The sequence below is a fragment of the Mobula hypostoma genome, chromosome 12 (assembly GCF_963921235.1).
Source record: "Mobula hypostoma chromosome 12, sMobHyp1.1, whole genome shotgun sequence".
In the NCBI taxonomy this organism is placed as follows: domain Eukaryota; kingdom Metazoa; phylum Chordata; class Chondrichthyes; order Myliobatiformes; family Myliobatidae; genus Mobula; species Mobula hypostoma.
In genome coordinates this window covers 78079043-78105072 of record NC_086108.1, presented here as the reverse complement: position 1 = coordinate 78105072, position 26030 = coordinate 78079043, and the positions used below count along the sequence as shown (strand labels likewise).

General features: G+C 41.1%; 1 protein-coding gene and 1 long non-coding RNA gene across 4 annotated transcripts in view; one reads left to right on the top strand and one right to left on the bottom strand.

Annotated features, from left to right (window-relative positions):
• Positions 1-26030, bottom strand: part of slc6a9 (solute carrier family 6 member 9) — a 299983-nt gene that overhangs the window by 195640 nt on the left and 78313 nt on the right. The gene's annotated exons all lie outside the window — the stretch shown is intronic.
• On the top strand, positions 719-25640 carry LOC134354935 (uncharacterized). 2 transcript variants are annotated; one of them, XR_010019926.1, is made up of 3 exons: positions 733-806; positions 18919-19024; positions 25121-25640. It is a non-coding gene; the product is annotated as an uncharacterized LOC134354935 (long non-coding RNA). The 2 variants fall into 2 exon arrangements; XR_010019927.1 differs by lacking the exon at positions 18919-19024 and having other exon boundaries at positions 719-806.

Here is a 26030-nt window from a genome sequence, read left to right as displayed (position 1 = left end):
TGACTGTTTAATCCCTTCCTGACTTGCTGAGTTCCTCCAACATTTTGTGTGTGTACCTCTATAAGCTCTCTCACCGTTCCATTTTGCTAGCTAGGTCATATATGCAGATTGCAAATGACACACGTGGCATCAGACACAGACACAATAATGGAACATTAGTGACCATGAACCATATGAAATGCACACCACTGATAAAAGCACTCAGTGGATTTATACAGAGATCAGTAAATATAACAGGAAATAGGCTAGCAATCCATTTCAATACATATGTCAACATTCCTCACAACATCATCTACATTCCAATAGGAATTCACTGGCTGTGAAGTGCTTCTATTAAGTCTGTGAAAGCTTCTTAATAAATGAAAACTTTTTTTTCTTTTTACATTACTATATAGATAAGTATTATCATCAGAGGAGTTCAACTCAGATAAAATCCATTCCTATAGTTCCAGTTCCTGAATAAGACAGAAGAATATAATTTTAACTCGGCCATGGAGGAGTTATTTAAACCTTCCCCCTCCTCCCACCCCAGTGTTGCAATGTCCAGCATTGGACTGTATGTGTCAACAGCCTTCTCAACGTATGAATGTGTGAGGGAAGCAATGCATCTGGGTGTCAAATTATCCACTACGAATTCCATTCCACAATACGATTGCTTCTACTAAAAATAGTACTCCCTCCCTGATCATGCACATTTTTTGGAAAAGTACAGATAGGCCTCCATTTTCTGTCATTTCTCCAGCGCTCCGCCTGTGTACACAAAGAGAAGCTAACGTTGGGAAATATATGGAAACAAATTTGTCAAGGTATTTTGATTTATGGTAAATGAAATCCCTCATCTTCAGGATGAAGTAAAAGTTATTTAAGTCATCCTGGAACTTGCACTTCGCGATTTTAAATTAGTTCCTCTTTTCGGTTCTTTATCACCTTGTTTTTTTCTGTGGGGCTGTTTATAGTCTTGCAGGCTAAGTGAACAGGATTTTCATTAACTGCTGGTTTGTCCTCCTTGTACACATTATTGTTTCAACCAGGAACGGAACCCGGTTGTAGAACTCTTTGTGAACCAAACTTCGCAACTAACTCTTTTCTGGTATGTTTTATGATCCCCTTTGAGTTTATGAGTTTTATTTTCTAAAAATATTAAAGTTACAAGATACTCTTGGTAAAAAAGGATACAAAAATGCTTTTATTGCTGGGAGGTCGTAAAAGATCTTGAGAACTTATGGTTGCATACCAATGATTATATAAGGACATTAAAACCAAAGCAGGAGTTGACTAACACACACAGATGCTGGAGGAACTGTGCTGCTCGGATTTCCAGCATCTGCAGATTTTCTCTTGTTTGTGGCAGGAGTTGACTATGTGGCCCTCATATCTGCTGAAACATCATATCATTTGATTCATGACAATATTGATAAAGTGATCATTTTCTCTCTCGAAGATACTCACTGACCGAGCCTCGGCTGCCCTCTTGGTTAGAGACTGCTAAAGGTTCACTATTCTCTGGCTGATCCTTTGTTTCAAACTGCGACTCTTGACTCTAGATAGCTCCGCCACAGAAAATATAATTCTGGTCAATCACAGCAAGATATCTGTACATTTTAATTAAATTATTTCTTATTCGTCTAAACACTAGACTGTATAGGCATTGTTTACTTAATCTATTATTCTTACAACAAATATGTTATCTTAGGAATCACTCTGTCAAGTCTTCACTGCACTTGGCTTTGCAGCTAGGGAGACTAGGCCTGTGCATGATATTCCAAATGTAGTCTCACCAGAGTTCAAGTAATTGCAGTCTGATGCTATTACTCTTGTACTCAAATCTCGCAATTGCACAATGTACCTTCATATTAATTTACATAAAGATATCAGATTCCTCTTACTAACACTCTTAGGATACCAACAGGTCCTGTAAAAAACATAGAAACATAGAAAATAGGTGCAGAAGTAGGCCATTCAGCCCTTTGAGCCTGCACCGCCATTCGGTATGATCATGGCTGATCATCCAACTCAGAACCCTGTACCAGCCTTCCCTTCATACCCACTGATCCCCTTAGCCTCAAGGGCCATATCTAACTCTAAAAATGGTCATTTCTGGATTACTTCCAGTATCATATGCTGGTGAGTATAGGAAGAGGAAGACTGCTTTAGCTTAATGGGTCATTTGGACTGTTTCTGGGAAAGGTGGCATTGGGTTAAGATGGATGGGTTGCAACTGAACCAGAATCAATCCAACATTGTGGGATGGTTTGCTGGTGTTGTAGAACATAGAGAGCATTGAACTGTCCACTCTATCTATGCCTCTCATGATCTTACACACCAATTTAATGTCACCTCTCATCCTTCTTCACTCCAAAGTGAAAAGCCCTAGCTTGCTCAACCTTTGCTCTTAAAACACATGTTCTAAACCAGGCAGCATCTTACTAAATCTCCTCTGCACCCTCTATAAAGCTTCCACATCCTTCCTTTACGGAGCTGGCCAGAACAGGACGCAATATTCCGAGTGTGGTCTGACTAGAGTTTTATAGAGCTGCCTTGTGGCTTTTGAACTCAGCTCTCCGACTAAAGAAGGTCAACGCACCATATGCCTTCTTAACCACCCTTACAAGTTGCACAACAGTCGTCAGGGCTCTACAGATATGGACTCCAGGATTGCTCAGTTTCGTTCCTCCACACTGCTAAGGATCCTGAATCCCCCTGTTCTTCCACATTGCTAAGAATCCTTATTGTTAGTTATCAGGAAAAGTTTAAGCTAATTTAGCAGGGTAATGGGATACAGATTAGATGTACATTTGAGGAGGTGGGAGGTGCAGTTAAATATAGAAGGAAAGCTAAGACAACCAGTAGGCAGAGCACACATGAGTATAAGGTACATGGGAGGAATGCAAGGGTAAATTGTATCTATTCTAATGCAGACTTTAAATTAGTCCATTTGGTACAGGTTAGAAACAAAAGATTACCGAAGGTACATCGAAGCCTCCTGAAACTCATCAACAAAGAGAGGTGCAGACATGTAGATGTTGAAAGGGTAAATAATATCTTTTTTCCCCAGAGGTGAACTGTCAAAAACAAAATGGCATAGCTTTAAGGTGAGAGGGGGAAAGTTTAAGCAACCATAAGATCATGGGATGTAGGAGCAGAATTAGGCCATTCAGCCCAGATGTCTGTTCTGTTGTTCCATCATGGCTGATTTATTATTCCTCTCAACTCTGTTCTCCCCATAACCTTTGGTGCCTGATTAATGAAGAACCTATCAACCTCTGCTTTAATGACCTGGCCTGCACTGTTATCTGTGTCAATGAATTCTACAGATTTACCACTCTCTGGCTAAAGAAAAATTTCTTCACCTCTGTTCTAAATGGATATCCGTCAATTCTGAGGCTGTGCCTTCTGGTCCTAGGCTTCCCCACTGTAAGAAATATCCTCTCCACATCCACTTTATCCAGACCTTTCAATATTTGGTAGGTTGCACTGAGATCCCCCTCATTCTTCTAAACTCCAGGAAGTACAGGAGCAATCAAATAAACCATGTATGTTAACCCTTTAATTCCCAAGATAATTCTCGTAAACATACAAAATTTTGAAAGGGATAGATAAGATAGAAGTAGAAAAGTTGTTTCCATTGGTAGGTGAGCCTAGAGCTAGGGCACATTGCTTCAAGATTCAGGGGAGAAGATTTAGGATGGAGATGAGGAGAAACTGTTCTTTCCCAGAGCGTGGTGAATCTGTGGAATTCTCTGCCCAGGGAAGCAGTTGAGGCTTCTTCACTAAACATAATTAAGATAAAATTAGATAGATTTTTACATAGTAGGGAAATTAAGGGATATGGGGAAAAGGCAGGTAGATGGAGCTGAGTTTACAGACAGATCAGCCATGATCTTATTGAATGGCAGGGCAGGCTCAATGGGCCGGATGGCCTACTCCTGCTCCTATTTCTTATGTTCTTATGTTCTTATGTGAACCTACTCTGGACCCTCTCCAATGCTAGCACAAGTTTTCTTAGATAAGGAACCCAAAACTGCTCACAATACTCCAAGTAAAATCTGACTAATGCCTCATAAAGCCTTCAGCATTACATCCTTGATTTGTATTCTAGTGTCTCCTCGAAGTGAATGCTAACATTGCATTTGCCTTTCTCACAATCCACTCAACCTGCAAGATAACCTATCGGGAATCTGCATAAGCACTCCCAAGTCTCTCTGCACCTCTGATTTTTAAATTTCCTTCCCATTATGAAAATAGTCCACATAGTTTTTTCCTTCTGCCAAGGTGTATGGCCGTGCATTTCCCTACATTATATTTCATCTGCCACTTATTTGTCCATTTCCCCAATCTAACTCCTCCTGCAGACATTCTGCTTCCTCAACACAACTTGTTCCTCCACCTATCTTTGTATAGTCCACAAACTTGGCTACAAAGCCATCAATTCCTTCATCGGAATCATTGACAAACAATGTGAAAACAGTCCCAGCATCAACCCCTGTGGCACACCACTAGTCACCAGCAGCCAACTAGAAAAGGCCTCCTTTGTTCCCACTCTTTGTTTCCTGCCAGCCACCCAATATTCTATCCATGCTGGTACCTTTCCTATAACATCAAGGGCTCTAGCTTGTGCTGCATCTTGTCAAAGGCCTTCTGAAAATCCAAATAAACAATATCCACTGAATCTCCTTTGTCTATCCTGCTTGTTATTTCCTCAAAGAATTCCACTGATTTGTCAGGCAAGATTTCTCCTTTAGAACACCATGCTGACTTTGACCTGTATTATCATATACCTCAAAGTACCCCGAAACCTCATCCTTAATAGTAGACTCCGACATCTTTCCAACCACTGAAGTCAGGCTAGCTGGCCTATAATTTCCTTTCTTCTGGCTCCTTCCCTTTTTTTAAAAAGTTTATTGAACAAACACATATCAACAAACAAGCATCAGCTATTAGTCCACAGTTCACTGCACAATGGTAAATATCTATATTAACAATACCAGAACAGGAGTAAGAGAAAAAAGAAACAAAGAGCACATACATATAATTGCATACAAACACAAACATACACATGATCTACATACTTTACATCACCCCTCAATGTAGATTTACATCTATTTTAAATAAAATCACAGTCTTCAGTAAATCAACTCAAGTCCCACATTTTCCCAGGCTCCTGTAAGGGCCTTTCACGGTGCCAGGTACACTATAACAGAGTTCCATCTTTCCAAGTAAGAGTCCATTTTCAGTTGTAGACTTGCAGTGATATTTTCCATACAGTTCACTTCTTTCAGTCTCTGTATCTATTGTTTCAAAGTGGGTGGGCGAGGTTTAAGCCAGTTGACAGTTATCATTTTATGAGCAATCAAAATCAAGACTCTTAACATATATAACCATATAACAATTACAGCACGGAAACAGGCCATCTCAGCCCTTCTAGTCTGTGCCGAACTCTTACTTTCACCTAGTCCCACCGACCTGCACTCAGCCCATAACCCTCCATTCCTTTCCTGTCCATATATCTATCCAATTTACCTTTAAACGACAAAATCGAACCTGCCTCAACCACTTCTGCTGGAAGCTCGTTCCACACAGCTACCACTTTCTGAGTAAAGAAGATCCCCCTCATGTTACCCCTAAATTTTTGCCCTTTAACTCTCAACTCATGTCCTCTTGTTTGAATCTCCCCCAATCTCAATGGAAAAAGCCTATCCACGACAACTCTATCTATCCCCCTTCATAATTTTAAATACCTCTATCAAGTCCCCCCTCAACCTTCTACGCTCCAAAGAATAAACTTCTGGCAGTTCTTTCTACAACACCCTCTGAGTGAAGAAGTTTCCCTTCAGATTACCTTTAAAAATTTCAGCTTTCACCTCCAGTAAACGTTTGATTTCTAGCTCTAGTCTCACCCAGCCTCTGTGGGAAAAAAGCCTGCTTGTATTTACCCCTGTCTATACCTCTCATAATTTTGTATAGCTCTATCAAATCCTCCCTTATTCTCCTACGCTCCAAGAAACAATGTCCTAACTGATTCAACCTTTCCCAGTAACTCAGGCTCTTGAGTCTCGGCAACATTCCTGCACTCTTTTCAGCTTACTGGTATCTTCCCTGTAAGTAGACGAACTGCACGCATTACTCAAAAGTTGGCCTCAGCAATATTTAATCCAACTTCAACAGAACATCCCAACTCCTGTATTGAGTGATGGGTGATCCACCAGAACCCTATTTTAAAACGCACCTTCCAGCAGGTATTTGATATCTTTCTATGAAGATGACATTACCTCTTCATGCTCCACTGGGACGAGCCTGGAATAATAAGAAGTGCAGATCACTTCATCATCTCTTTTGTAGGTTGGCGGCCCAATTCGAGGTGCAATGTTGTATCGGGTCAAGCATTCAGTATCACTTGTGGCACAGTACTGCCATGGTTCAAATGTAATGCCATCGATTGAGCGCTACAAAACCCAGTTGCCAGGACGTGGAGAATTTGCTGCTTTAATGATAACATAGGCGACTTGAAAAACCTGTCTCAGGTCCAGGTATAGTTTATTCTTCTCTAGTGCAAATTGCGGGAGGTTACCTAAAATTAAATGATTAGGTTGAAAGGGTATACTTATATCTAAAATCTTTCTCATTTCCTCAGTGACCCTGTACCAAAATTCCCTTAATTTGGGACAGTCTCAGAATATATGTGCAAAATCTCCCACTGGGCCACAGCCCCTCCAGCAAAGTCTGCTGTTTTTTTCTGCATGTAATGATATTACTAATGGGGTTTTAAAGTACCTCATCCTTATTTTCCAAGCAAATTCCCTCCAGTTGGGACTATTCAAGCATTTATGCCACGACTCCCAAGACCTCTCCCACTCTTCCTCTTCTATTATGGTATTTACCTCCAATTCCCACTTATGTTTAACATCTAACGTGTTATCCATTGTACCCAGGTGTATGTTCTTATATAGACAAGATACAGTTTTCTGGGATTGCGACCTACCCATGATGATCTCTATCCAAAATTTTTCAAAATTATTTGGCTGTATTTTAAGATTATTCCATTCTTTGTGTGATGTACGGTAATGTCTAATTTGGAGGAATCTATAAAAGTCATTTGATACAAGGTCAAATTCAGTTTGGAGCTGAGAGAAAGATTTGAGCATCTCACCATCAAACAATTGATCCACAAGAACCAGGCCTCTTTGTGCCCACCTGTTAAAACCAGAATCCAGTCTTGCTGGAATAAAATCTGAAATGAATGCAATTCTGGTTGCCCTTGATATAGACCTTGGAAGATCTAATTTTCTCCTAATTCTATCACACACTTTCAATGTATAGTTAACCCATTCATTCTGAGTCTCAACATTCTTCTACACATTTGGATTTAAAAAGGGAAGAGCTGCTAAAGATAACTCACCAATTGAATTTTGCTCTATGTGAACCCATCTTGAATCCACATCTTCTCTGATCCATGACACAATTGCTCCTAATTGGGCAGCCCAGTAATAGGTCTTTAAATGAGGTAAAGCTAAACCTCCCTGTTTTTTATTTGAGTATAATACTTTTAATCTCATCCTGGACCTCTTCTTCTGCCATATAAACCTACTGATGAGTCAATCCAACATTTTAAAAGTAGATATGGGAACTATTATGGGTAAAGCATTAAAAAGAAAAAGAAACCTGGGCAAAATATTCATCCTGATCACTTCTACTCTACCTATCAGTGATAAAGGAAGCATCTCCCAATGTTCAAGATCTCTCCTCACTTGATTAATAAGTTTAACATAATTGGCTGCAAAGAGCTGAGAGGAACTATGAGGTAAACTACCCCCAAATATCTAAAACCCTGTCCTGACCAATGAAAAGTCACTTCATCATCGAGCTGGCTTGGCCAGGTCCTTGTAATCATCATAGCTTCAGATTTCACTTTGTTAACTTTGTATCCTGAGACCTCTCCATAGCTTCTCAAGCATTGTATAAGCAGGGGAACTGATGAAAGAGGGTTTTTTTTATAAAGAGAAGAATGTCATTTACAAATAAAGCTATCTTGTGGATTATACCTCCTTTATCTGTTATACCCTCAATTTGTTCATTTTGTCTTATTAACTCAGCCAGTGGTTCAATGCTTAAGCAAATAATATCGGGGATAGGGGACTCCCCTGTCTGGTTCGCCTTTTGAGCCTGAAGAAATTGGAACAGTATCCATTTACTCTAACCCTGGAAACTGGATCTCTATTCAGTATCTTCATTCAACTTCAAAATGTTGCATTAAAGCCCATTTTTTCTAAGGTATAGTCCAAGTATATCCAATCCACCCTTTCAAATGCCTTCTCGGGATCTAAGCTAAGAAGCGTTGAAGGTTGGATGGATCTCTGTGCAAAGACTGGATATTTAAAGCTCTTCTAACATTATTTCCTCCTGGCGGCCTGGAATAAATCCAGTTTGATCTGGATTAATCAATATCCCTATATATTTCTGTAGTCTCTTTGCTCAAATAGAGCAAAGAATCTTCACATCAGTACCAAGTAGGCTGATTGGTCTATATGAACTACAAGCTATAGGGTCCTTTCTATCCTTGTGGATTACTGATACGATTGCCTCTGACCAGCTCTCCGGGAGGTCATGTTCATTCAAAGCATAATTAAAAACTTTACATAAAACTGGAGTAAGTTCCGTTCTGTTATAGAACTCACCCAGAAATCCATCCATACCTGGAGATTTATTACTTTTTAATGTTTTAATAACATCTTTTATTTCTAGTTCTGAGACTGGTTGTGTCAGTGAGACAATCTCATTTTCCGAAAGTTTGTTTATACAAATGTCTCTTAAAATCTCGTCCAGCTTGCCTTTATTTTGTGGAGGATCCGAAGAATCATACAGGTCTTTATAGAAGGCCCTAAATGCCTCTGCTACATCGTTTGGGTTCGATACCTCGGAGAAAGTTAAAGGATGTCTAAATTTTGGTACAACTCTACTAGACTGTGCCTTTCTCAACTGAAATGCTAACAGACGGCTGGCCCGGTTCCCCATCTCATAATACTTCTGATTTGTGTATCTAAGTGCTCCTTCCACTTTATATGTGAGCAACTCATTCAAGGCATCCCTACACTTTTGGAGGTTTTTCCAATCATCTTTGTTCAATGTTGATTTGTGCGTTTGTTCTAATCTTTTTATTTTACTTTGTAACTGATTACATTTTTTGTTTCGGGATTTTTTTCACTTGAACAGCCAAATCAATACATTTTCCCCTAATCACGGTTCTTGCACCTTCCCACAGTATCGAGGGGGAAACCTCCTCATTGTCATTTGTCACAAAATATTCGTCACTGCATTGTTTTAGTTGATTATAGGAAGAGGGATCCATCAACATTGTGTCTCCAATATCTGAAGTGCCACTCACAGCCTACTTTCAGTACAAATTTAACGGGAGCGTGATCTGACAGTGTAATGGGTTCAATAACACATTCCTTCACCTGATGTAGATTCATCTTTGGGATGCAAATAAGGTCAATTCTTGAATATGAGCCATGGGCTCTTGATGTATGATTAAAATCCCTGACACCTGGATTCAATACTCTACAGCCATCAACCAGCCCAAGCTCATCCAACATAATTTTTACTGCTTTAGACTTCTTGCTCAGGGGTTCCCCATTCCCAGGTAATTTATCCAAACTCCTATTAAGAATACAATTAAAGTCTCCTCCAACTATAACAGTACCTCTAGCTTCCCTGGCAAGTAATACAGCTACTTCTTTGAAAAAGGTGGGATTATCTTCATTCGGTGCATAGATGCTCATGATGGTAAACTCTTCACCTCCCATAGAGCCCAAAACTAACACACATCTACCCTGCTTGTCTGTAACGTCTTTTTCCACCATGAAATAAACTGATCTGTTAATTAATATTGCAACTCCTCTCTTTCCACTATTAGGACAATATGAATAATAGACTTGATCTACCCACTCTCTTTTAATTTTTTATGTTCCATGTCTCCTAAATGTGTTTCTTTTAATAGAACTATAGAACAATTAAGTTCTTTCAACTGAGCCAATATTTCTTTTCCTTTTAATGGGGTGATTGATTCCATTAATATTATAACTAATTATGTTCAAAGTGGCCATAGTACAATATCTCTCTTACTACATCACTTCCCCCCTCCCACCTTCAACCAAACCCGGCATTTTTATAGTTTAATAACTGAAAAACTTGTAAAGACCTGCCAATGCCTAGAGAACTATTTACAAAAGAGTATAACCCACAAAACACAACAAATCCAACAAAACCAAACAAGACTTCCAAATACCCAGTTGGTCTTTTAAGATTCCTGATAAAACAAATTATTATGACTGCTTTTTCTCTTATCAAGACCAACCCCTGATGATAATCAGGCAGAGAGTAATGACACCTGCTTCTCTCTGGGGAACACGCACACAGTGCTGTCATAGCTACAAACCTCGGGGAAAACATATCCCCCTGGTTGAGTTGTTCCCCTCCCTTGGCAATTCCTTCTCTTAACAAAATTTAACTTGCCCTCCCTCCCCCCCATAAAACTGCACTGTATATCAATGTATGTCAGTTAGACTGCTAAATAGAAGCACATGTTGACGAAGACAGTTAAATATTCCTCACAACCAGAAATTATTGATCAGTCCGAAGAAGACACCATTCATAATACCTCCTTCTTTGAACGAAAAAAAAATCGTCCTCTCCTTATGTCAGGAGAACTCTCATGTCTGCCTCTGACAGCGCAGTGCTCCCTCCTCCTCGCTCCCTCTGCTGCACCTGCCATACCTCGCTGATGAGCTGCTGCTCCAGCTTCTCCCTCCCACTCACCGGCACGGAGATGCCCAGGTTGCTCAGTGTAGGTAAAGCTTCAATCAAGGAAGGAAAGGTCTTCAGTCCAGCATCCAAGTGTATTCTCAGCTGCGCTGGGAAGCGACAACTTGCTCGCACACCTTTCTCCCTTCGCTGCTTGATCACGGCACGGACTTTCGCTCTTCTTTTCTGGACCTCAGGAAAGTAGTCCTGATCAAAATAGATGACTCTGCCTTGAAACGTAACTTGTTTTTGAGCCCATGCTTGACGCAGTTTTGCCTCTTTCACTGTATAATCCAAGAAGCGTACAACGATGGAGCGTGGGCTTTGTGCTTAGAGATCGGTGAGCTCTTTCAATGTGCATTATTTAAGTCATCTGGCAGCTGAAGCATCGTTTTAATTAACTGTTTGACAAACCCCTCCATGTCTCCTTTCTCACTACCCTCAGGTATCTGATAGATTCTTAAGTTATTTCTTCGAAAGCAGTTCTGTAGATCATCATAAACCGCGGTAAGAGTGGCTTCTCGCTTCAACAAGTATTTAAGTGCTCTCTCATGCCGTGCGTCCTCGTTAGCACTAATTCTGGACTCAGACTTGATAGACTTCTGCTCAAGTAGATCCAGTCGTTCCTTCAGGTCGGTCATCGAAGTTTCCGGTCTAAGCAGGGATGCCTTGGTATCTAATAATGACTCTTGATTTTCTTTTCTCAGCTCTTTCAATTCACGTAGTATCACGGCCATATCATCATCTTTGCTGGCTTCGGCCTGTTCTGGAGTGAACTGTATCTTTTTATCTTTGCTTTCTCTTTGTATTTCTTGGTTTCCAGCGTGTTTTGAAGTCCGAGACGCCATACTCACGTTCCTCTATTCTTTACTAAGCAAAAATATCTTTCATATATGGTCTAAGATAACCTAACAGCTATTATTCCTCGAGTTTCGTGGGAGGGAATGCGAGGCAGGTCAAAACTGAATCATGGCATCACCGGAAGTTACTCCTTCCCTTTTTAAAGAGTGAAATGACATTTATAATTTTACAATACTCTGGAACCATTCCAAAATCTAGTGATTCTTGAAAGATCAGTACAATCTCTTCAGCTGCATCTTACAGAACACTGGGACGTAGTCCATCTGGTCCAGTGACTTATCTACCTTCAGGCTTGTCAGCTTCCCAGGCATCTTCTCCTTAGCAATAGCAATGACACTCATTTCTGCCTCCTGACATTCTCTTATATCTGACATTCTGCAAGTGTCTTCCGCAGTGAAGACTGATGCAAAATACTTATAAGTTCCTCCGCTATTTCTTTGTCCCCATTACTACCTCAACAATGTCATTTTCCAGTGGTCTGATATGCATACACGTCTCTTTATTACTCCTTATATATCTGAAAAAACTTATTGTATCTTCTTCTATATTATTGGCTAGATGCCCACAACATACCTGCCAATCTGTATATTTGATGTATTTCCAAATTTAATAATATAATGGAGCTCATTCATATGAAACCCCTTTTTACCAGGCGTTTCTAGAAACACAGCTGGTTAGCCCTTTGCTAACAAGCCAATGGACTCAGCAGTAAGAAAACCACCTTTCTCGAACTCTGTATGTCTAAGGTCGATATGACTTGGGTCCCACCAGACCGGGAGAACCGAGACGTTTCAGCAACCTGCACCCCAATCTGAGCGAATACTGTGTAAATCCTGCTCACTTGCAATTACCCAATGGCAAGAAATAACATATCGTACACTGCATACAGTTATAAGAAATGTATATTTATGAACGTCACTTAATGCAAGATATTGAAGAAAGGGTAAAAGGAAAAAAATAAAAGGGCCCATTATAATTAAAATAATCGATTGTGCATAAAGTTGGAGCTCAGATCTTCCAAAATCTGGGTGCCAACTCCGATTCACCAATCACTGATAGAACTTCCCATCTTCGACTCCACTGAATTGCGCATTCCAGTTGGATCGAATCCTACTGCCGGTTCTCTTGATCTTCTTCTTTCTCCATCTCCCACCAAAAAGGGCCTCACAAAACCCCTCTCACAAAACCTGTCCGCCCAGATTTCTCTGGACCCTTCTCCCAATTCCACCATCCTGATTGGCTGATCTGACATTCCAAAGCTGAACATCACAACCCCTTATCTTTAACAGTAACCCAAACACTACCAGCAGAACACATTGCTTCTACAGAAAACTATTAAATGAAATATCCCACAGCTTTGCAGTAGTATTTGGGTTACCGTTAAAATATGGCATTACATACTTTAATGCCAGGGCATTACATGTATCTATGGGAATCCATAAAATGGGTGCTTCTATTATAAAGTAAGAGTTATAGGGGGATGACTCTGAGCAGCAGAGGATTTCAACTTCACTATTAATGTCCCCTCTCTATCAAAGCTTTTGAAAGTCCTAGAGTGTGAAAAAAAATCTGGCAGATCAATATGGAAGAGGTTTTGCGGAATCCAATAGTAATTTTAAGTGTGGAAGGTCATAATGAGGGTGAAATTTTAAAGTGCATTCAGGAAAGGAGCAGTACTGGACCTAATCTTGGGGAATGTATCGTCACTGAAATGAAAGTGGAAGAATCTTTATGGCGATTGTGACCATACCTCTGAAAATTTGTGACGGAAAGGGATAAAGACTATCTGAAAGTTAAAGTTCTGAATTGGAGAGTTTCAACATTATCAGACAGGATCTGGACATAATAGCATGTCTGGGACAAAATAGAGTGAGAGTAACTACTTGCAGGTAAGTCTCCACTGGATGAGTAAGATAATTTAAAGGTAAAATAATGAGAGTTCAGATTCAATGAAAAGACTAAGATACCCAGACGGTCAAGGGATATTGAGGACAGAATGAAAAATGAGAGCATACAGAATGAAAAAAAGAGAAGCCCTTTCAAGAGGATAGAGAGTTCGTGGGTGAGGGCGTAACAATAAATTCAAAAGGCAAAGCGAGGGAACAAAATATCACAGGTAGGTGACATTAAGGAAACTCTCAAAGCAGTTTATAAGTGTTTTAAGAGCAATGGGGTAATCGTGGAAAGAGGAGCCAGAGGGCATGTATTATGTCTTAAATGAATACATCTAATCTGCATTCACCAACAAGAAAACCATTATATCCACAAGTTTTGGGGGGGGCGCGGGGGAACGGAGATAATCCTGCAATATGAAACTATTAAAAAGGTTCAACACGGATAAATAAACTTTCTACTTGAAAACAGACTGTCGGAGTGCTGTTGCTCCAATAAGATGTTAAAGGCAAAGATTGATTTGCTTAAGGATGGATGTAGAGGGTACCATGGTGTGGACCATATAAGAGTAGGTATTCTGCTCCAAGAATGGGGAAAAAGCAGCTTATTGGTCATTTATCTCTCAACATAACTTGTAGAGCTCTCGTTTGTACTATACAGTATTCCCTATGTTACACATCTACCATAATTCAAGACACTTCTATGGTTGTGAAATACAGAGAACCACCTTTCTTCTTTCTTTTTTCCTTCCTTCTCTTTTCTCCTTTTTCCCTTTCTTTCTTATTTTCCTTGCTTTGTTCAGAAAATTATTTCTCCAAAACTAACAATTGGCTGGGTTCTGTGTAGTAGAAACCCACGATGAATTAGGGCCATTTTCACTCCTCTGCCTGGGTAACAAACTTGCAGAGATTCTTCATGACCTCCATTTCATTTTATTGACTGTCCAGGGAGGCAAGACGAAAATTACTTCTGCATTTATTACTTTCATAGAATCTGATGAAAACATAGTTGCCCTTCCTGGCTGCAAGTTTTCACAAAAGATGCTGTGTAATCCAGTTACATCAATCGACTCAAACCACTTTGACAAGGTCATGAGAAGGCTTAAGTTCTAAAAATGCTCAATCCTCACTGCAACTCAGAATAAGAAATTTGCATAGAACATATGTAAGTATCAAATATTCAAGGTTTTGCAAGTGGATCAAAGCTACTCTTGCGACTAAAGTAGTGAAAAAAATGTGGGCTTCAACAGGCAATTCCTGCGGGAGTATTTCCAGCAAAAATTGTGCCTCATTGTGCTGGATTAAGAAGCAGCAATTTATTTTGTTTTCAGTTTAATTGCATTTCCCCTTGCTGAGAACTGCCATTTCAGGTTTTCTTTTATAATTGGAATTAATAAGGTGAGGTAAATTAGGACTACAGTGCCAACATGCTATCTGCCATCTTGGATGGATCTGCACAATGAAAACCAAAAGAGCAGGGGAGAACAAAGCCTGTACTAGGTGCTGCCATTTTAGATCATATCAAATCAGACTCTAGGCCAGTTTCAGAACGCAAACTTCATATAAACGAATTGCATCATATAAAGTTCACCTATAATCCAAATCACGTAATAGAACAATTTAGGGATGTGATATTTAAAAATATTCTTTTTGGAAAAAAAAACCTGCTTTTGGTGATAAAATTGATAGATTTTTGAAACATCAGTGGCATTTCAGACAATGCAGTGTTATTTAGTTTTGTTTTTGGTACTTTGGTGTAATTGGTTTTGTGTGGAAAGACTTACTGCTTTGGTAACATTCCTGCAACTGTTTTTCTGCCAAAAAGAGATTGGCTGTAGCCTGCAATGTCTCATCTACCAGTGAACATTTGACATTTACAGTAAATGGTGAGTGAAACTAAGCTACTTCAGAACTGCAGGTCACACTGACTTTTTTTTCAGCATAAAGATTTAACACAGAGTACAAGAAATTTAATTTTCACCATGCTATGTAACATAATTAAAGATCAGTCAATTTATGCTTTGGCAAAATACACATGGTGGTGGAATTATGACTAAACTGAAACTAGAGAAAGTGAACTGGCAACATAAGATCATAGAAAAGTACAACATAGTACATTTCTGTGATTTTTCTTTGTCCAAACTCTAGCTCCTATTGTATTCTGCCGTGCCATCATACATTCAAAATCCTCCACACTGATAATGTCCAGTAACCAGGCACCGAACAGCGGAATTTATATTTCATCCAACCCACTTTTATAATCAAATAAGCTTTATCGAAATTAAACTGGGATTAAATGTAAAATGGTCATAAACATCCATTAAACATTGTACAGTCACAGTTACCTGCAAAATGTATGCTGAAATAGGGCAACACACACAAAATGCTAGAAGAAGTCTGCAGGTCTGGCAGCATCTGTACAAAAACAGTCGATGTTTTGGGCCAAGACCCTTCATCAGGACTGGAAAAGAAGGGGGAAGAAGCCAGAATAAGAAGGTGGCAGGACGGGAAGAAGTACAAGCTGGCAGGTGATGGGTGAACCAAGTGAGAGTGAAAGTGTGGGTGAGGGAAAGGGGCCCTAATGACTATCCCCTGGTAGCACTCACATCTACAGTGATGAAATGCTTTGAGAGGTTGGTCATGACGATACTGAACTTCTGCCTCAGCAAGGACCTGGGCCCACTGCAATTTGCCTATCACCACAATAGGTCAATGGCAGCTGCAATCTCAATGACTCTTCACATGGCTTTGGACCACCTGGACAACACAAACACCTGTGTCAGGATGCCGTTCATCGACTACAGCTCAGCATTTAATACTATCAATCCCACAATTCTTGAGAAGTTGCAGAACCTGGGCCTCTGTACCTCCAACCGCAACTGGATCCTTGACTTCCTATCTGGAAGCCAACAATCTATGCGGATTGGTGATAACATATCCTGCTCGCTGACAATGCACACTGGCGCACCTCAGGAGTGTGTGCTTAGCCCACTGCTCTAGTCTCTATATACCCATGACTGTGCAGCTAGCCACAGCTCAAATACCATCTATAAATTTGCTGATGATACAACCATTATTGGCAGAATCTCAGATGGTGACGAGAAGGCGTACAGGAGCAAGATATGCCAACTAGTGGAGTGGTGTCACAGCAACAACCTGGCACTCAATGTCAGTAAGACGAAAGAGCTGATTGTTGACTTCAGGAAGGGTAAGACAAACAAACACATACCAATCCTCATTGAGGGATCAGATGTGATGAGAGTGAGCAGCTTCAAGTTCCTGGGTGTTAAGGTCTCTGTGGATCTAACCTGGTCCCAATATATCGATGTAGTCATAAAGAAGGCAAGACAGCAGCTATACTTTATTAGGAGTTTGAAGAGATTTGGCATGTCAACAAATGCACTCAAAAACTTCTACAGATGTACCATGGAGAGCATTCTGACAGGCTGCATCACTGTCTGGTATGGAGGGGCTACTGCACAGGACTGAAAGAAGCTGCAGAGGGTTATAAATTTAGTCAGCTCCATCTTGGGTACTAGCCTACAAAGTACCCAGGACATCTTCAGGAAGTAGTGTCTCAGAAAGACAGTGTCCATTATTAAGGACCTCCAGCACCCAGGGAATGCCATTTTCTCACTGTTATCATCAGGCAGGAGGTACAGAAGCATGAAGGCACATACTCAGCGATTCAGGAACAGCTTCTTCCCCTCTGCCATCCGATTCCTAAAAGGACATTGAACCCTTGGACACTACCTCACTTTTTAAATATATATTATTTATGTTTTTGTATGATTTTTAACCTATTCAATACAGGTGGCCCCCGGTTTTCCAAATGTTCACTTTACGACACCTTGCTGATATGAAAGACCTACATTAGTTACCTGTTTTCGCTAACAGAAGGTGTTTTCACTGTTACGAAAAAAGGCAGCGCGCGCCCAAACAGCCAAGCTCCTCCCCCGGATCTGCATTCTAGCTGCCATTGCTTAAACACGTGCTTTATCTCAATTTATTTTGTGCATCCGTTAGCAAGATGAGTTCTAAGGTATCGGAAAAGCCTAAAAGAGCTCGTAAGGGTGTTACACTTACCGTAAAACCAGACATAATTAAGCCTTTCGAACATGGTGAATGAAGTAAGGACATTGTCCGTGTGTTGATCTTGCCTGCATCCACCATTCGCACTATTCATCCGCAGAGAGAAAGAATTTTGACAGCTGCCGATGTTACTGTTGGTTCTGCTCGTAGCAAAGTGGTTTCTCTTAGTCGGCATCCAATGAAGGATAAAATGGAAAGTCTATTGCTTGAGTGGATTGATGGGTGTACAAAGTGTGGTGTTCCGTTAAGTTTTTTTATACTTAAGGAGAAATGAGTCAGTCTTTTCAGTAAGCTGAAACAGAAAGCACTGGACAATGGTTTAAAGGAAAAATGAGTCAGTCTTTTTAATAAACTGAAACAGAAAGCACTGGATGATGGTGATGAAAGTGTTGCGAAAGTGGAACTTAAAGATAGTCATGGGTGGTTTGATTGGTTTCTGAGGCGAGGGCAGCTTCATAGTTAAAGTAGTGGTCCCCAACCTCCGGGCCGCGGACTGATACATTGCCGCGAAGGATGCGGTGGTGCAGTGGTAGTCGGAACGCACCCAGCACATCTTTAAGAAAAAAGCCGAAATAAACAAGCTAATTAATTAGATGCCGCCCAACGCCCAGCACGTAAATATCGGCCCAGTTCAGAGGCGATTGCCAATTGCATCAGGTGGTTATTCATATAAGCAAGTGTTTAACTGTGACAAAACTGCAATTTATTGGAGTCTTCCCAATTCCGGTAAATGAAACTACACTGTACATACATTATTTCTACTTTGTATAGGCTGTGTATTTTTATGTGTTATTTGGTATGATTTGGCAGCTTCATAGCTTAAAGGTTACTGGAGAGAGTGTTTCTGCTGAGAGCGCTTCCGCGAGATTTTTGCTGTGCTAGGCAGTGCTGCAGAAAAGTATTTATACTTTATGTAGGCTGTGTATTTATCATATCCTTCCTGCTTTTACTATATGTTACTGTTATTTTCAGTTTTATGTGTTATTTGGCATGATTTTGTAGGTTATTTTTTGGGTCTGGGAACACTCAAAAATTTTTCCCATATTAATAAATGGTAATTGCTTATTCACTTTTCGACATTCTGGCTTACAAACCATTTCATAGGAACGCTCTACCTTCAGATAGCAGGGGAAACCTGTATACGTATACTATAATTGATTTACTTACTTACTTATTATTATTTTATGTTTTCTTCTATATTATTATGTATTGCATTGTACTGCTGCTGTGAAGTTAACAAATTTTATGACACACGCTGGTGATTCTGATTCTGAAGTGAGAAGCTGGGAGGTGACCGGTGGAAAAGGTAAAGGGTTGAAGATGGAATCTAATAGAAGAGGAACAGATCATGGGAGAGGGGACCAGAGGAAGGCGAGAGGCAGGTGAGGAGAAGTGAAGGGGTAAGGGAGGTACCAGAATGGGGAATGCAAAAAAGAGAGGAGGGGAAGGGGGAGGGGGAGAAATTACTGAAAGTTAAAGAAATTGATACTCACGCTGTCAGGTTGGAGACTACCCAGATGGAATATGAGATGTTGCTCCTCCAGCCTGAATGGCCTCATTGTGGCAGTAGAGGAGGCTTGTGTTTATGCTGAAATAGGACTTCGACTGACTTCAAAGTCTGCAAAAACCTGAAGGGGGCACTTAATGCTGTCTTCCAATAGTGTCTTATTACTCTGTTTACATGTAAAGATATTCTGTTCCATTAGATCCACTTGGAATAGTAACTTCTAACTTCTATAGCAATGGTACAGGGAAATCGTACACAGGATCATGTGGCAATCTCTAAGGTGCCAGCCATATTTCAGTCAATACATTGACAAAGGTGGGTGTAGTTGGCAAATCATCCTACCCAGTTTCCATAGCCACTGACGGAAACAATGCTGGGAACTCCAGGCACAGACAAGGTGCTGATTGTTTGGAGTGAGCACAGAGAGGACATCATAGAAACAAAGCACGGAAGATTCCTTAAGAGGGACAAACTCCTGAGGAAGCAGAGGTGTGAAAAGAGGCAGAAGCTAATAGAGAGATTGAAAGGAAGAACAGAAAGGCTGAATTTTTATAAATGGCCCTGAATAAAATGATTAAATGAAACAACGTCGAGTAAGTTCATTTGACCATCAAAGCTATCTGTCCTGATGGAGGGTCCCGGCCTGAAACATGACCATTTATTCTTTTTTTTTATAAATGCCGCCTGGACTACTTAGTTCTTCCAGCATTCTGTGTGTGTTGCTATCTTTCCATGCACTTGTTGGATTATTGCAGATTTTCTCCTGTTTCCTGAATTTAATTTCCCTGCTCTACATTCCTGAACAGTCCTTCCAGGTAAGGTGACACTTCACCTGTGAGTCTGTTGGGGTCATATACTGTGCCCAGAGGTCCTGGTGTGGCCTCCTGTATGTTAGTGTTCCCAAATGGCCCTTCCAGGTGAGGCCACACTCAGGATGCAGGAACAACACCTTATATTCTGTCTGGGTAGCCTCCAACCTGATGGTATGAACACTGATTTCTCAAACTTCTGGTAATGGCCTCCAGCCCACCTCCTTCACCATTCCCCCTCCCCTTTCCTTTCTCTCATCTCATCTCTTTGTCCGCCCATCGGCTCCCTTTGGTGCTCCTCACCACCACCCCCCCCCACCAGCTTTCCTTTTTTCCATGGCCTTCTGTTCTCTCCTATCAGATTCCCCCTTCTCCAGCCCTGTATCTCTTTCACCAATCAACTTCCCAGCTCTTTACTTCATTCCTCCCCCTCCCAGTTTCACCCATTACCTTGTGTTTCTCTCCCTTCCCCCCACCTTTTAAATCTACTCCTTATCTTTTTTTTCTCCAGCCCTGCCAAAGGGTCATGGCCTAAAATGTAGACTGTACTTTTTTCCATAGACGCCGCCTGGCCTGCTGAGTTTCTTCAGCATTTTGTGTATGTTGCTCGGCTTTCCAGCACCTGCAGAACTTCTTTTGTTTGTGATGTAGAATATTTAACCTACTCTCATATTGGCAAACTGAAGCCTTTGTGGTATTACTCACATCTGTTGCACCCGTCCAAACAATGAAGATATTTAGAAGCAACCTGAGGAGGTATTTCAGGAACGGTTATGCAAAACCAAAGGTTGAAATAGATTGGCAGCACAACTGGTAAAACAAAAAACTCTAATAGTTCCAGGAAGAAACTAGATACCAACATAATGCTGTGTATGTATGAGATCAATCAATAGCATCTCTTGCCAAAGAATTTTATGTTTTTAAGACAGGTGACTAACAAATCACCTTAGGAACTGTAGTTTTTGAAACAGAGACTTGAAGATAAAAAGGAATATTCTACATGTTCTAGCTCCTAAACTTCTATGACTGAACGAATAAACTCTTCTCGGGCTTCCAAAAGGATACAGATATTGATTATGACAAACTCTGCCATCTTCTTCAGGGATGAGGCCTAAGCATGTCTAGTCCGGTGGTATTTATACCTCCTTTCCCCTCCCCCTCCCCCCACCTTTAGTCTATCCCTTCTGATTGGTTAGTCCTCATCCAATCGGGTTTCTGCTCTCCCACCTTGCTTCCAACCAAATTGTAGTTCTTACTTAGAGAGAACTTTGTCTTTGTTAAAATTTGTGAAGTAAGATCTGGAATTTGATTGTAAACAAGGTGGGAGAGCAGAAACCTGATTGGATGAGGACTAACCAATCAGGAGGGACGGACTATGGGGATATAAATATCACTGGACTAGACTTACCCACGCATTATCCCTGAAGAAAATGGCAGAGTTTGTCATCAAAATGTCAGTTATAATCGATATCTGTACCTAGCTAGAAGCCCAAGAAGAGTTTACTCATCATATATGCTGGGAAAGCACTAGATTCTTTTTCTATGACTGAAGATGAGACCATAAGATAGGGGTCTCCAACCTTCTTTGCACTGCGGACCGGTTTAATATTGACAATATTCTTGTGGACCGGCCGAGAGTAGCGTTCGGCACGGACTAGAAGGGCCAAGATGGCCTGTTTCCGTGCTGTAATTGTTATATGGTTATATAAGTAAGTCAATACCATCATAACATTTTAAGTAACGTTTGAATATTAAACACACAGCGCATATTTTCCCCATATGAACATATAAAATCATTGCAACACACCAATATCGCTGAATCAGTGGGAGCCCTGGGCTGAATACTTGTTCTCCTGCAACAAGACGGTCCTATCGAGGGGTGATGGGAGACAGCGATACTCTAACGGGGTTCCTTATATCCAGTCTATTCCACAATTTAGTTTTCCTTGCATTCATTGCAGAAAACTCTGCTGCGCAGAAAAATGTTGGAAATGGAAGCAACATTTTCAGTGCTTTCCCGGCTATCTCAGGATAATTAGCCTTGACTTTGATCCAGAATGCCGGCAGAGATGTTACGTCAAACACACTTTTCAGCCTGCCAAGCTCGAGGAGTTGATCTCCTTCCCGCGGTGACATGGATGCCGCGCGGGTAATGACCTTGCATGCGCGTAATGGCTCAACAGTGGCCGTGACCGGGAATGAGGAAAGGTGCAGCTGACTCCTATCGCCAAATCATATTGTTTCCTCGCGGCCCGGTGATTGGGGATCGCTGCTATAAGACGTAGGAGCGGAATTAGGCCATCTGGCCCATCCAGTCTGCTCTGCCATTCAATCATGGCTGGCTCGCCTGGGCAAAAGTGTCTGATGTTGAAATACCCAAATCACCTGATGACCCCAGGTTGTATCACTGATTATATGTCCCAGCACATCCTAGGATGTACTTCAGCATCAGATAATTCAGTCCCAAATGCACACAATATATCTTGAAGGTTAAGCAGTGGGAGAAATCTCAAGCGATTATGTATTTATATGGACAGACTTAACCTGACTTGCAAATAAGGCCTATAAAAAATAAGATATACATCTGACCTAGTAAGTAAGATTACAGATTAAAATACAAGAAACAGGCCATCTTAAATCTTGTTAATGAATTGTTAATTAATATACCTTAGAAAAGCAAAACAATTGCAGAACCTGCAAGTCTAAGATAAAACAGAATAGTTAGAAATTAATTAACATCTGTGGAAAGAGAAACAGACTCAAAGTTTCATGCAAAGCTTTCATCAGAATAATTAGACAAATAAAAGGAATGCTTTATGAAAGATTGTGGCTCTGTATTCCAAGTACCCAAGAAAGACATCTGAGGTATATATTGCAACACACATAAAAGTTGCTGGTGAACGCAGCAGGCCAGGCAGCATCTCTAGGAAGAGGTACAGTTGATGTTTCAGGCCGAGACCCTTCGTCAGGACTAACTGAAGGAAGAGTTAGTAAGAGATTTGAAAGTGGGAGGGGGAGGGGGAGATCCAAAATGATAGGAGAAGACAAGAGGGGGAGGGATGGAGCCAAGAGCTGGACAGGTGATAGGCAAAAGGGATACGAGAGGATCATGGGACAGGAGGTCCAGGAAGAAAGACAAGGGGGGGGGACCCAGAGGATGGGCAGGGGGTATATTCAGAGGGACAGAGGGAGAAAAAGGAGAGTGAGAGAAAGAATGTGTGTATAAAAATAAGTAACAGATGGGGTACGAGGGGGAGGTGGGGCATTAGCGGAAGCTAGAGAAGTCGATGTTCATGCCATCAGGTTGGAGGCTACCCAGACGGAATATAAGGTGTTGTTCCTCCAACCTGAGTGTGGCTTTATCTTTACAGTAGAGGAGGCCGTGGATAGACATGTCAGAATGGGAATGGGATGTGGAATTAAAATGTGTGGCCACTAGGAGATCCTGCTTTCTCTGGCGGACAGAGCGTAGGTGCTCAGCAAAGCGGTCTCCCAGTCTGCGTCAGGTCTCGCCAATATATAGAAGGCCACATCGGGAGCACCGGACGCAGTATATCACCCCAGCCGACTCACAGGTGAAGTGTTGCCTCACCTGGAAGGACTGTTTGGGGCCCTGAATGGTGGTAAGGGAGGAAGTGTAAGGGCATGTGTAGCACTTGTTCCGCTTACACAGCTAAGGGCCAGGAGGGAGATCAGTGGGGAGGGATGGGGGGGATGAATGGACAAGGGAGTCGCGTAGGGAGCGATCCCTGCGGAATGCAGAGGGGGGGGAGGGAGGGAAAGAAGTGCTTAGTGGTGGTATATATTGCACAACTGATATGATGAAATTTTGTTTGGTTATTCCTGGAGGCTAATTTTGAGTTTCTGAGGAAACAAAAATTGGTGAGGCTTGTTTTGGGGAAGGAATGGATGGAGAGAAAGCACATAAACATTTGCAAAAAAGTGCATAAAAATCTATTTGGTTCCATTCTTTATATATACAAATGGAGTTCAGTTGACACAACTCAAAAATAATAATGCTGCATTTGTCAACAAAGGTGAAAATTCAGTCTTCATAGAATTAGGTTGTAAATTAGCCAAGTGGAATTATGACATGTCATTCCTATAATTTGTGTTTAATCTCTCCATTACAATTAAATTCAGATAATCCACATCCCTGGTGTTCTTCTCCCATAAACACTTATCTATCTAGCAAGGTTGATTTCTCTTTATCAATCTTTCCCATCTGTTATCCCCTCCCTTTTCCAATTGGTTATTGTCATTCCCCTTCATTGGGTTCCACTTACCACCTACCAGCCTTTGATCTCACCCCCACTCACCACCCTCCCCACTCCATAAACTGCCTTAATGCAGGGTTTCAACCTGAAATACAACTTTTGCCTTGATGGAATGCTACATGACCCACTGAGTTATTCTATTTTTATTCCTCATAAAAAGTAATGTCAAGGAATTGAAACGCTGGGCAGTGTAGCACTCCCTCAGTGTTGTGCTTGAGGCAAATTTTTGATCAGATCACTTGCTTGCTTCAGTTTGTATAGGCATCTAAGACAAGGCTCTGGTTTGGTGCCCATCTAAATGCAGCGTTCCACATAGACAGAATTATGGGACAAAGCTGACACAAGTACCTTGAACCCACAGCTTGTAATCAGAGCCAAAAATACAGCTACAGACACAGCTTGTTGGAAGTGTGGATGTACCAAAAGTCAGCATTAGCTAAGCAACGCTAAACTGCTTCCAATTTGTATACAGTGCTTTATGTTAGGCAACACACACAAAATGCTGGAGGAACTCAGCTAGTCAGGCAGCATCTACGGAGGGAATAAACAGTTGCTGTTTTGGGCCGAGGCGTTTCATCAGAACTGGAAGGGAAAGGGGCCGAAGCTGGAATTAGAAGTCGGTGTGTATGACTGAATGGGTGGATGGGAGGAAAGGGACTTGTTTTGCTGTTATTTTGTTTTGTTACTATTATTGTGTTGTTCTATTGAATATTGTGGGCATGCAATGTTGGCATCACAATGTGTGACGACACTTGCGGGTTGGTCCCAGCACATCCTTAAGTGGTGTCACTTGTTCATGTAAGTGACGCATTTCACTGTATGTTTCGATGCTCACATGATAAATAAATGACTCTGAATATTTCTCTTCTACACCCTTAACCCAAGAAAAGAGCAAAGCAGAGGCCTAATTGATGAACTGATGGTCAATTACGCTCGTTCGCTGCTGTCGTTACTGCGCGGTTGGGAATCTTTCGGAGGGAAGGGCTCAAAATCCCCGGCTTTTCCTGCTGTTCGCGACCAAGATGGAGGTCGAATCATTTGGATAGAGCTGGCGCTCAGTACTCGGTCGGAGAGCTGATCAGAGCTCTAAGTTTTCGGATGACTCAGAGTCGGACCGTGGTCAGGTATGGCAGGGAGAGTTTTTCTTCCTTCTCCCCTCTGCGTGAGATGTGGGACATTTGAGAGACTTTGAACTTTTACTGTGCTCATGGACTTCTTCATCAAGTTATGGTATTGTTGCACTGTTGTAACTATGTGTTATAATTATGTGGTTTTGTTAGTTTTTTTTCAGTCTTGGTCTGTCCTGTGTTTTGTGATATCACACCAGAGGAAATATTGTATCATTTCTTAATGCATGCATTACTAAATGACAATAAAAGAGGACTGCGTGTCTTCATAATCTAAATCTAAATCTATCCTCAGTTTATAGGTTACAAAGGAGAGTTCAGATGGAATGACTTCACCCCTGTTTGCACAAAGCATACACTGTAAACTAATTGATCTTGCCGTGCACGGGAAATAATGCAGTACTTTTGCTGACTAAAGACAAAGTTTCCTTGTCCAGTTTTTTTAAATTAACGAGACCGTTTTACTGTGATTGTACAGTTCAATGAACAACAGACAAAGATGCAACTAAAAAGCATTGCCAACCCAAGGAACACAACACATTATCTTTGCAAGGATCCAACCAGTCTCTCAGAATCAGCTTCTCTAACGGAATAAGATCAGGCCTGACTCCACTTTGTCCAAGCACTGATTATCAGATTCAAGATTCATTTATTATTTCCAAAGAATG